Raw genomic sequence first — 12,742 nt, 5'->3', positions numbered from 1 at the left:
CAGACACCGGCGCCTCAACCTCCACGAAGACTACACAGGAAGAAATAAACTTTCCACTGTTAACCATGGAGGTAGGTGGGTCTGGTCCCTTACAAATTATAGGAAGTGTGGATAATACACATATCGGTGGGAGATTACACTTCTTTTGGGAGGCATGGAGTGCATTAACAACAGACACTTATATCCTAAACAGTATCCAGGGATATACCATTGAATTTGTGCACAAAAATAGCCCCCAGTTCAGCATGTACCGAACCGAACGTTCGTACTTTCACAAAAAGAAAAATTGGAAGCACATGCTGAACTGGTGAGACTCCACGCTAAGGGGGTTATTGAAAAATCCCAACATGATTCTCTGGAATTTGTGTCTAATATCTTTACCAAAAACAAAAAAGATGGTGGTTGTCGCATTATCATAGATTTGACCAAATTGAATACATTTGTGCAGTATATTCATTTCAAAATGGAAACCTTTGTTTCTGCCAAACAATTGATTTCCACAGGCTACTTCATGGCTAGCATCAACCTAAAAGATGCTTACTATTCAGTGCCTATACGGACTGATCACAGACGTTATTTAAAATTCAACTGGATGGGGCAGCGCTGGCAGTATAGAGCTCTACCAAATGGGTAAACATCAGCCCCCAGGCTGTTTACAAATATTTTGAAACCAGCCCAAGCGTTTCTTCGGAAACAAAAACATATGATCATGGCCTATCTAGATGACATATTGGTTGTGGGCTAAACTTTGGAATTAGCCAAACTAGCTGTATCAGCCACCAAACAATTAACCATAACCATATAACCATATAACAATTACAGCACGGAAACAGGCCATCTCGGCCCTACAAGTCCGTGCCGAACAATTATTTTCCCTTAGTCCCACCTGCCTGCACTCATACCATAACCCTCCATTCCCTTCTGATCCATATGCCTATCTAATTTATTTTTAAATGATACCAACGAACCTGCCTCCACCACTTCCACTGGAAGCTCATTCCACACCGCTACCACTCTCTGAGTAAATAAGTTCCCCCTCATGTCACCCCTAAACTTCTGTCCCTTAATTCTGAAGTCATGTCCTCTTGTTTGAATCTTCCCTATTCTCAAAGGGAAAAGCTTGTCCACATCAACTCTGTCTATCCCTCTCATCGTTTTAAAGACCTCTATCAAGTCCCCCCTTAACCTTCTGCGCTCCAGAGAATAAAGACCTAACTTATTCAACCTTTCTCTGTAACTTAGTTGTTGAAACCCAGGCAACATTCTAGTAAATCTCCTCTGTACTCTCTCTATTTTGTTGGCATCCTTCCTATAATTGGGCAACCAAAATTGTACACCAATTGTTTGAGAAACTGGGGTTTATCATCTATCCAGTTAAATCTAAACTAACGCCTTCCACCATAGTGGATTATTTGGGGTTCACTATTGACTCAGTTCACATGTCGGTGACTTTACCAAAGGACAAGGCTACAGTCTTAACTGAGGCCTGCAACAACCTCATTGACATCAGTGAACCTTCTATCAGATTGGTAGCAAGGGTGATTGGCAAAAAAGTGGCTGTTTTTCCAGCCACACAATTTGGACCTTTGTATTATCAAAATTTACAAAGGACAAAAATACAAGCACTCAAAATTAATGCTGGTCATTTCGACAGACCAATGAAGCTACCAATCAAAGCAATTATGGAATTAAAATGGTGGAGGGATAACATTCGACATTGTTCCAGCCCTATCATTATCAGCAACCCCTCAGTGGTGCTACTAACTGATGCCAGTGCACTTGGTTGGGGTGCTACCAATTCCATCTCCAGCTGTGGAGGTAGATGGAATGCACAGGAGGCATCATTACTACAGACACTTGGCATAAACTACCTGGAAATGTTGGGTGCGTTCTATGGCCTAAAGTCATACTGTTCTGGAATATATCACCAGCATGTTAGACTACAGATTGACAATACCACCGTGGTGGCATATATTAACCATATGGGTGGAATCAAATCGACATCATATGACAATCCGGCTAATACAATTTGGCAATGGTGTATCCAGATAAATATTTGGATATCAGCTACTTACCTACCAGGTAACCTAAATTCAGTGGCAGACACCAGGTCACGCAAATTCAATGAAAACATCGAATGGATGTTGGATATAAAAGTATTTGCTGATATTGTAGCACGGTATGGAACACCAGATATCGATCTATTTGCATCTAGACTCAATCACCAGTTACCAAACTATGTTTCTTGGGAACCAGACCCTGGGGCATCAGCGATATATGCTTTTTCGCTGCATTGGGGGAAATTGTTTTTCTATGCATTCCCTCCTTTCTGCCTCATCAGTCGGGTATTACGTAAAATACAACAAGACTCGGCGTCTGGTATTTTGGTAGTGCCCGATTGGCCTACTCAACCATGGTTCCCTGTGATACTCGACATGGTCTTAGAACCATGTATCACCATCCTGAAACGACCAGATTTGTTGGTTCATCCCGTAACTGGGGATAGCCATCCATGTCATAATACGACAAACGTATTAATTTGTAGAGTCTAAATAAACCTCTACTGGAACTGGGACTGACGGACCGAACATTGAACATTATCTCAGCGGCTCACAGGCAGTCCACCAAAAAACAATATCTGGTATACATCAGGAAATGGGAGATATATTGTCACAGAAACAACATCACTTACAGCTCGATGAACATAACGTCTGTTCTGGAATTCATGGCAGGCCTCCATTATGATGAGGGGCTCAGTTACAGTGCCATTAACTGCGCCAGAAGTGCCCTTTCAGCATATCTATGGCGAGGATCAGAGCGTCATTCTGTTGGGACTCACCCCCTGGTAACCAAAGTATGAATTTTTATATCAATCCCCCAAGAACCAGGTACTCTCAAATATGGGATGTGAGTATTGTCCTAACGTTTTTTGATTGGAGAAAGGCTAACTTTGAGGAGATGCGAAAGGATTTAAAAGGAGTAAATTGGGACAGTTTGTTTTATGGGTAAGATGTGGAAGAGAAATGGAGGACATTTAAAGGTGACATTTTAAGTGTACAGAATCTTTATGTCCCTGTTCGGTTGAAAGGAAATAGTAAAAATTGGAAAGAGCCATGGTTTTCAAGGGAAATTGGACACTTGGTTCGGAAAAAGAGAGAGATCTACAATAATTATAGGCAGCATGGGTCGGTATTCACCAAGGAGAAGGATATTGAATTATGTGAGGTAAGGGAAACAAGTAGAGTAGCTATGAAAACTATGAGATTCAAAGAAGAGGAACTACTGACACTTTTGAGAAATATAAAAGTGGATAAGTCTCCAGGTCCGGACAGGATATTCCCTAGGACATTGAGGGAAGTTAGTGTAGAAATAGCAGGGGCTTTGACAGAAATATTTCAAATGTCATTAGAAACGGGAATAGTGCCGGAGGATTGGCGTACTGCGCATGTTGTTCCATTGTTTAAAAAGGGGTCTACGAGTAAACCTAGCAATTATAGACCTGTTAGTTTGACGTCAGTGGTGGGCAAATTAATGGAAAGGATACTTAGAGATAATATATATAAGCATCTGGATAAACAGGGTCTGATTAGGAACAGTCAACATGGATTTATGCCTGGAAGGTCATGTTTGACTAATCTTCTTGAATTTTTTGAAGAGGTTACTCGGGAAATTGATGAGGGTAAAGCAGTGGATGTTGTATATATGGACTTCAGTAAGGCCTTTGACAAGGTTCCTCACGGAAGGTTGGTTAAGGTTCAATTGTTGGGTATTAATGGTGGAGTAGCAAGATGGATTCAACAGTGGCTGAATGGGAGATGCCAGAGAGTAATGGTGGATGGTTGTTTGTCAGGTTGGAGGCCAGTGACTAGTGGAGTGCCACAGGGATCTGTGTTGGGTCCACTGTTGTTTGTCATGTACATCAATGATCTGGATGATGGTGTGGTAAATTGGATTAGTAAGTATGCAGATGATACTAAGATAGGTGGGGTTGTGGATAATGAAGTAGATTTTCAAAGTCTACAGAGAGATTTATGCCAGTTGGAAGAGTGGGCTGAAAGATGGCAGATGGAATTTAATGCTGATAAATGTGAGGTGCTACATCTTGGCAGGACAAATCAAAATAGGACGTACATGGTAAATGGTAGGGAATTGAAGAATGCAGGTGAACAGAGGGATCTGGGAATAACTGTGCACAGTTCCCTGAAAGTGGAATCTCATGTAGATAGGGTGGTAAAGAAAGCTTTTGGTGTGCTGGCCTTTATAAATCAGAGCATTGAGTATAGAAGTTGGGATGTAATGTTAAAATTGTACAAGGCATTGGTGAGGCCAATTCTGGAGTATGGTGTACAATTTTGGTCGCCTAATTATAGGAAAGATGTCAACAAAATAGAGAGAGTACAGAGGAGATTTACTAGAATGTTGCCTGGGTTTCAGCAACTAAGTTACAGAGAAAGGTTGAACAAGTTAGGGCTTTATTCTTTGGAGCACAGAAGATTAAGGGGGGACTTGATAGAGGTCTTTAAAATGATGAGAGGGATAGACAGAGTTGACGTGGATAAGCTTTTCCCACTGAGAGTAGGGAAGATTCAAACATGGGGACATGACTTGAGAATTAAGGGACAGAAGTTTAGGGGTAACATGAGGGGGAACTTCTTTACTCAGAGAGTGGTGGCTGTGTGGAATGAGCTTCCAGTGAAGGTGGTGGAGGAAGGTTCGTTTTTATCATTTAAAAATAAATTGGATAGTTATATGGACGGGAAAGGAATGGAGGGTTATGGTCTGAGCGCAGGTATATGGGACTAGGGGAGAATACGTGTTCAGCACGGACTAGAAGGGTCGAGATGGCCTGTTTCCGTGCTGTAATTGTTATATGGTTGCTAAGGAACTGGTCTCCAGCAACAGCTCTGTCCCTGCAAAAACTGATGCATAAAACAGTCATGCTGATGGCTTTGGTCACAGCACAAAGGGTACAGTCTTTACATAAGTTAAGGCTGGACAATATGACTGCTTCAACAAGAAATATAACTTTTCATATTCACAAATGAGTCAAACAGAACAGACCGGGACCATCAGGCCTCAAAATAGAATTTAGGGCTTACCCTATAGATGATCGTCTCTGTATAATAAGACATTTATTGTTATATATGGAGAACACCGAAAACATCAGAGGCTATGAGATGGCACTATTAATCAGCACAAGCAACCCCACAAAAAAGTGTCAGTTCAAACTATTTCCAGATGGCTGAAACAGGTTTTAACAACAACTGGGGTGGATACTAACATACTCAAATCTCATTCCACCAGGGCTGCAGCTACATCGGCAGCTATGGAGTTGGACGTACCGATGGACCAAATCCTGGAGACAGCAGGATGGTCAAGGGAAAAAATGTTCCAACAATTCTACCATAAACCAGTGGTTAAACCTGGAACTTTTGCAGAATCAATTTTAAGTTCTGTAATATGATTTCACCCCATGAAATAGGGGCTATAATTTGTTGTTAATAAGTTTATCATGGATTTCAATGTCGGATTCATGTTTAAACATATTAACACAATTCCTCCCTTAGTCAATTAAGGCAGATGTGATGCATGGACGAGTTTCCACGGCATGAAATCACAGAGCTTTGAAATCTTCACGTAGTCACTCACGTGACTCCGAAGTAAAATAGTAAGATTAAACGAGAACTTACCAGTTCGAAGTTTGATCGTTATTTTATGAGGGGTAACGTTGAGGGATTACGTGCCCTCCGCTCCCACCCTTGATCATAAAGTTCAACTGGTATCCACTTCTCTAATCTTACTATGTTCAGTCATTACTGTTATCTGTGATTTCACACCGCTGCTTTGAAGAATGACACGCATGCGTCCTGGCGGGTTCTTCACGTAATCCCTCAACGTTACTCCTCATAAAATAACGATCAAACTTTGAACTGGTAAATTCTCATTTAATCTTACTATTAAATCTAACATAAACACAAAAAGCTGGAGTAATTCAGCGGAACAGGCAGCATCTCTGGTGAGAAGGAATGGATGACATTTTGGATCGAGACCCTTCTTCAGACTCACGTTTAGGGTCGAGACGCTTCTTCAGATTTCAGACTTCTTCAGACTTCCTATTAAATCTTTTCCCCTTCACCTTAAACCTATGGCCTCTGGTTCTCGACTCACCATCTCTGGGCAAGAGATTCTGTGCAACTACCCGATCTATTCCTCTCATGATTTTACACACAATTAAAGTGGGAATGGGCATTCGGGTGGCATTGAGAAGCCAGAGTCGGAGCCAGGGGAAGACCAGCACTAAACAGAGGCAGGGGCGTACACAATACCCACCCACCTGCCTCCACTGGCAACTCCTGCCCCCAGCTCTGGCAGGATCTGAGGGTCCTCCACATTATCCTCACCATCAGCTTCTGAACCACAGACCCTCAGAAAGTCATCTTCCATCCCAAGGGAATACCTCGAACTTTCAAGAGAGAGATAGATTTAGGTCTTAGGGCTAACTGAACCAAGGGATATGGGGAGAAAGCAGGAACGGAGTACTGATTTTGGATGATCAGCTATGACCATATTGAATAGCGGTGCTGCCTCGAAGTGCTGAATGGCCTTCTCCTGCACCTATTTTCTATGTTTCTATGTTTTTATGTTTCTGCTAGACCATGGGATCCGTTGGGCCCCATTCCCCCAATGCAATACTCCACCAAACTGCGCAGGCGCGGCTGACAGTTCCCCGTTGTGACATGAATCATGTGAACTCAGTGTGAACTCAGCGGGCCAGGCAGCAACTCTGGATGGAAGGAAAGGGTGACGTTTCAGGTCGACCCTAAACGTCGCATCTTCCTTTTCTCCGGTGATGATGCCTGACCCGCTGAGTTACACCAGCTTTTTGTGTCTATCTGCAAGCTCGATTTCAGTTCCATAGTGCTGCCACTGTAGACTGCTGGCATTGGTCAGTGATGGAAAGGTGCAGCACGGCAACAGGCCATTCAACCCACCGAGTGCATGCCGACCATTCACACGGGCTCTATATTATCCCATCTTCTCATCCACTCCCTACGCACCAGGGGCAATTTACAGACCTGGACCTAGACTCACGCAGTTTATGGGTAACATGCGTTAGACAGCAAGTAATGCTCCCTCCGCTCCTTCCCTGCAGTGTGCTTTAATGCAATATGTTTTTCACCAAGCATGGCATATTCCATTTCTCACACCAGCTGCCCTTTTGACCTCAATCAGCATGAGTGACGTGTTAGACTGCACTCATGGATAGCCTGCCCAGCGGACTGATCTGTCTGGGCACTGTGGCTGGTATTCACCTGATAAGCCATTCTACCTGAACCAGATCGCACCGAGCAGCCTTGCAAGCACCTGTCACTTAGCCTCCGATCCTGGCAGCCCTGTCCTGTCAAAGCCGTCAGAGGCATTGACAGGCCCAACTATGTGGTATTAGTCTGTCAGGCGCTGCGAAATGAAGGCACGCACGTTTTATTAGTGCCTTCATCGATAGCATCCTCTCACCCGTCACTTCACACTCACTGCACTGCCGAGATGGGAGCGTTGCCACTGAATTATTCCCCAGGTTCAGTTAACTCTTTGCGGTTGTGGGTGGGAAGGAACTGCAGATGCTGGCTCACACCGAAGATAGACACAAAATGCTGGAGTAACTCAGCGGGACAGGCAGCATCTCTGGAGAGAAGGAATGGTGGGCGTTTCGGGTCGAGACCCTTCTTCAGACTTCTTCAGACTGTCTGAAGAAGGGTCTCGACCTGAAACATCACCCATTCCTTCTATCCAGAGATGCTGCCTGTCCCGCTGAGTTACTCCAACATTTTGTTTCAACTATTTCCAGTTTGTGGTTTACCACCATTTCAGCTGGTGCGCTGATACAGATTTCCACTTTGAAGAGCAGATACTGGAGTCAGGAGAATGGAAGAGTTGAGAGGGAAGAGATAGCAAAGAATTATACAGTCATGGATTAGTCAGAGATAAGGCATCTTGTGGTGGTTTACTGGAGCTTTCCTGAAAATGGTGCAGTTTTATTTAGTTTTTTTGAGATACAGCGCAAAACAGACCCTTCGGCCCACCAAGTCCGCTCTGACCAGCGATCCCCGCACATTAACACTATCCTGCAGAAGGGGATAATTTTTACATTTATTCCTAGCCAATTAACCTACAAACCTGTACATCTTTGGAGTGAAACCGAAGTTCTCGGAGAAAACCCACGTAGGTCACGGGGATAATGTCCAAACTCCGTACAAGCACCTGTAATCGGGATCGAACCCAGGTCTCTGGCGCTGTAAGGCAGCAACTCTACCACTGCGCCACCATGCCACCCATGTAAGTCATGGTCCCAAAGAAACACAGAGTCACAGAGAGATGCCCCTTCTGCCCATTGAATCCATGAAGTCAGCCAAACACTCATCTGCTCTAAAGATAGACACAAAGTGCTGGAGTAACTCAGCGGGTCAGGCAGCATGGCTGGAGACAAGCGATGGGTGACGTTTCAGGTCGGGACCCTTCTTCAGATGGGATCTTTCCTATTTAATCCCTTCCTCGCCTTGGAAGGAACAAAGGGGGTGGAAAGGAAGAAGTTGGAAATCAGTGTTCCCAAGCCCCACTCAGACATGAAACAGGGATCAGCAACGATGGTGGAATGTCTGTGTTTGCAGCTTCAACTGAAGCACAGCAGCCACCCAGATCCAGCTAGCTCTCACCCCCACCTGATCTCAGTGGCGCTTGGGCCAATTCCAACAAGGGCAGCTGCAACAACGTATAGGTTTGTAGGTTAATTGGCTTTGGTAAAAATTGTAACTTGTCCCTAGTGTGTAGGGCAGTGCTAGTGTATGGGGATCACTAAACTAAACAAAACTAAGCTGAACCTAAAGGGGCTGTCCCACTGCAGCGACCTAATTGGCGAGTGTTGGAGAGTTTAGGAGAGTTTGAAAAAGTGTCATGTTGAAGACCTCCTTCGACTATGTAGAACTCATTTGACTATGTTGAAGACTATCTTCAACTAGCTTCTGGAAAATTGGACACGAATAGTGGAGAGTGAAGACGACTACCTTCGATCTCCTTCGACCTCCCTTCGACTATGTTGAAGACTATCTACGACTTCCTTCGACTATCTTCGACTACCCTCAATTACCTACGAGTAACATGCCGACCTACTACGACCTACTTCGACTAAATCTACGAGTAAAAAATGTATCGATTTTTTCCATGGCGACCTTTTTTTTACTCACGGGCACTTTTCAACATGTTGACTAATACGCCATGACCTAGCTGAGGTCTCGAGTACGTGGAGACCACTCTCGAGCATGAAGGAGAGTTCCAAAGACCCCCTACGACCTCGTGTCGACCATGGTGCGAGTATGAGTCGAGGGCAAACTCGTCAGAACTCGCGGATTAGGTCGCCCAAGTGGGACAGCCCCTCAACACCGCCACAATCTAGAGATGTTGGGATGCACTGTCCACGGGCACCCTGGGGGATTTCCAGGACCGCTGGGCATCGCGGGGGGTGTAATGCATCCTCAATAAAGATGGGAATATAGTTGTATAGTAGTTTATTTAGTATTTAATTATATTTGTTTTACTTTGTATTATGGTGGTGGGTTTGTTTGTATTGGACGTATCATTTTTGTAAATAATTGATTTAAATTATTTTTGATGGAATAAAATGGAGGTGCTGGGGGAAGGAGTCGGGCAGCGTCTATAGACCATGCCTTGACCACACTGAGAGATCAGCTGGCTGTTTGCTGTACAGCTCTACCTCTGGAGCTCTGGAGTACCTCGAGATAGTGGCGGCAGTAGGTTTAGTTAAACTAGCTGAGTTTAGTTTGATGATCCCCGTACACGAGTGCTATCCGACACACACTGGGGACAATTTACAATTTTTACCAAAGTTAATTAACCTACAAATCTGTACGTCTTTGGATTGTGGGAGGAAACCGGAGCTCCCGGAGAAAACCCACGCAGGTCATGGGGAGAACGTACAAACTCCGTACCAACAGCACCCGTAGTCAGGATTGAACCTGGGTCTCTGGCGCTGTGAGGCAGCAGCTTCACTGACATGCCACTGCGGTGAAGGGGAAGGCTGGTGATTGTAAACTCTGCGTGAACTCATCAGAAAGGGTCCCAAAGATTTGTGGTCAGTTTGGGGGAGAACTGCAAGGGGACGATCAGCCATGATCACAATGAATGGCGGTGCTGGCTCGAATGGCCGAATGGCCTCCTCCTACACCTATTTTCTATTTTTCTATGTTTCTATGACCTGGGAAAGGCCATAAGGGTGGGAAGTCATGCCATGGATACTGCCAGCTGCAAGGTGGAGTTCAGCATGGCAGGGTGCTGTGGAAGGGCCGGGCAAGGAACCTCACACAAATATCTGTGAATCTGCAGAGGAGTTGCCCCATACTCTTCAGAAGCAGGGAGGCAGGTCGATGGAATGGGCCCGTTGGTACGTCCCAGATACAGAAGCACTGGAGACACAAGGAACTGCAGGTGCTGGAATCTTGAGTAAAACACAAAGTGCTGGAGTTACTCCAGCACTTTGTGTTCTACAGAAGCACTGTCATAGAGTGACACAGTGTGGAAACAGGCCCATCAGCCCAACCTGCCCACGCCGACCAAGATGCCCCAGCTACACTAGTCCCACCTGTCAGCATTTGGTCCATATCCCTCCAAACCTGTGCTATCCATGTACTTGTCTAACTGTTTCTTAAATGCTGGGATAATCCCGGCCTCAACTACCTCCTCTGGCAACTTGTTCCATACACCCACCACATCCTTTGTGTGAAAAAGTTACCCCTCAGATTCCTAATAAATCTTTTCCCCTTCACTTTAAACCTCTGTCCTCTGGTCCTCGATTCACCTACTCTGGGCAAGAGACTCTGTGCATCTACCCGATCTATTCCTCTCATGATTTTACACATCTCAATAAGATCACCCCTTATCCTCCTGCACTTCAAGGAATAGAGTCGCAGCCTACTCAACCTCTCCCTATAGCTTAGTCCATTTCCTTTCCAAGTCCCCCTGAGCTCTTTTGGGATGTCACATTTCTATTGCAGAGTTGAAGCATCTGTGATACTTAAGCATTCTCATTACGGAGAGCACAGGAAGCCTCTGACTAACATGATTAAATGTTTTCAGGGGGAAAGAAAGAAGCATGATGAGGGCTGCAGTTTTTTCATGCAGCCTACATAGATCTTGGCAAAGGCTTTTGACATTTTCCCAAGTAATGGGCCGGTCAAAGGAGCAAAAAGCGCATGTGATCCAAGGGAGAGTGGAACATTAGGTCCAATAACAGCTCCGTGGCTAATGTTAGATGGATGAGCTAAAATAGTAATAATGGACAGGGGTTTGAGTGACCGGAAAGTGGTGGTTCCATCGTGAACAATACTCCATCCTTTGCTTAGTATGACATATATTAATGAGTTGGATGTAAGTGTAGGAAGAATAAACAAACTGCTGGAAAAACCTACAGTGCCAGGGGCCCAGGTTCGATCCTGACTCTGGGTGCTGCCTGTACGGAGTTTGCATGTTCTCCCTGTGACCGCATGGGTTTTCTCAGTGTGCTCCGGTTTCCTCCCACACTCCAAAGCCGTACAAGTTTGTAGGATGTAGGATAGTGTAAAGGGGCTGTCCCACTGCATCGACCTAATTGGCGAGTTTAGAAGAGTTTGCCCTCGACTCATACTCGCAACATGGTCGACACGAGGTCCTTGTAACTCCCCTTCCTGCTCGGGAGTAATCCCCGCATACTCAAGGCCTCAGCTAGGTCGCGACGTATTTTTCAACATGCTGAAAAATGCCCGCGAGTAAAAAAAGGTTGTCACGGAAAAAATTGATATTTTTTTTACTCGTAGGTTTAGTCGAAGTAGGTCGTAGTAGGTTGGCAGTTTATTTGTGGTAATCGAGGATAGTTGTAGATAGTCTTCAACATAGTCGAAGGGAGGTCGAAGGAGATCGAAGGAGGTCGTCTTCACTCTCCACTATTCGGTGACCAATTATCCCGAAGCTAGTCGAAGGTAGTCTTCAACTTAGGCGAAGGAGGTCTTCAACATGACATTTTTTCAAACTCTCCTAAACTCTTCTAAACTCGCCAATTAGGTCGCCACAGTGGGACAGCACCTTTAGTGTGCGGGTGATCGTTGGTCGGCACTGACTCGATAGGCCGAATGGGCTGTTTCCACGTTGTATATCTAAAGTCTAAAACATCTAAAACACTCATTGGGCCCAGTAACATCTGTGGGGGAAAAGGGATATTTGATGTTTTGAGTCGAGACCCAAAATGCTGCAGTGACTCAGCAGGACAGGCAGCAGAGAAGGAATGGGTGACGTTTCAGGTCGATACCCTTCTTCAGACTCACTCAGGGTTTTGATATTCAGGTAGTGGATGCTACAATGAATGGTCATGTACGTTACTAGATGTTTAACAAGGAACTGCAGATGCTGGAAAATCGAAGGTACACAAAAGTGCTGGAGAAACTCAGCGGGTGCAGCAGCATCTATGGAGCGAAGGAAATAGGCAACGTTTTGGGCCCTGATTCAGTTCATATTAGATTTGATTCATATTATATTCATATTATAATATTCATATTAAATGAAACCAGTGGAGGTCAGTGAAAATGGAAGGGAAGATCAACTAGGATGGTTTTGCATAGAAACATAGAAAATAGGTGCAGGAGGAGGCCATTTGGTCCTTTGAGCCAGCACCGCCATTCGTTGTGATCATGGCTGATCGTCC

The sequence above is a fragment of the Amblyraja radiata genome, chromosome 33, assembly GCF_010909765.2.
Source record: "Amblyraja radiata isolate CabotCenter1 chromosome 33, sAmbRad1.1.pri, whole genome shotgun sequence".
Taxonomy (NCBI): Eukaryota; Metazoa; Chordata; class Chondrichthyes; order Rajiformes; family Rajidae; genus Amblyraja; species Amblyraja radiata.
Note: the sequence above shows the minus strand (reverse complement) of the source record.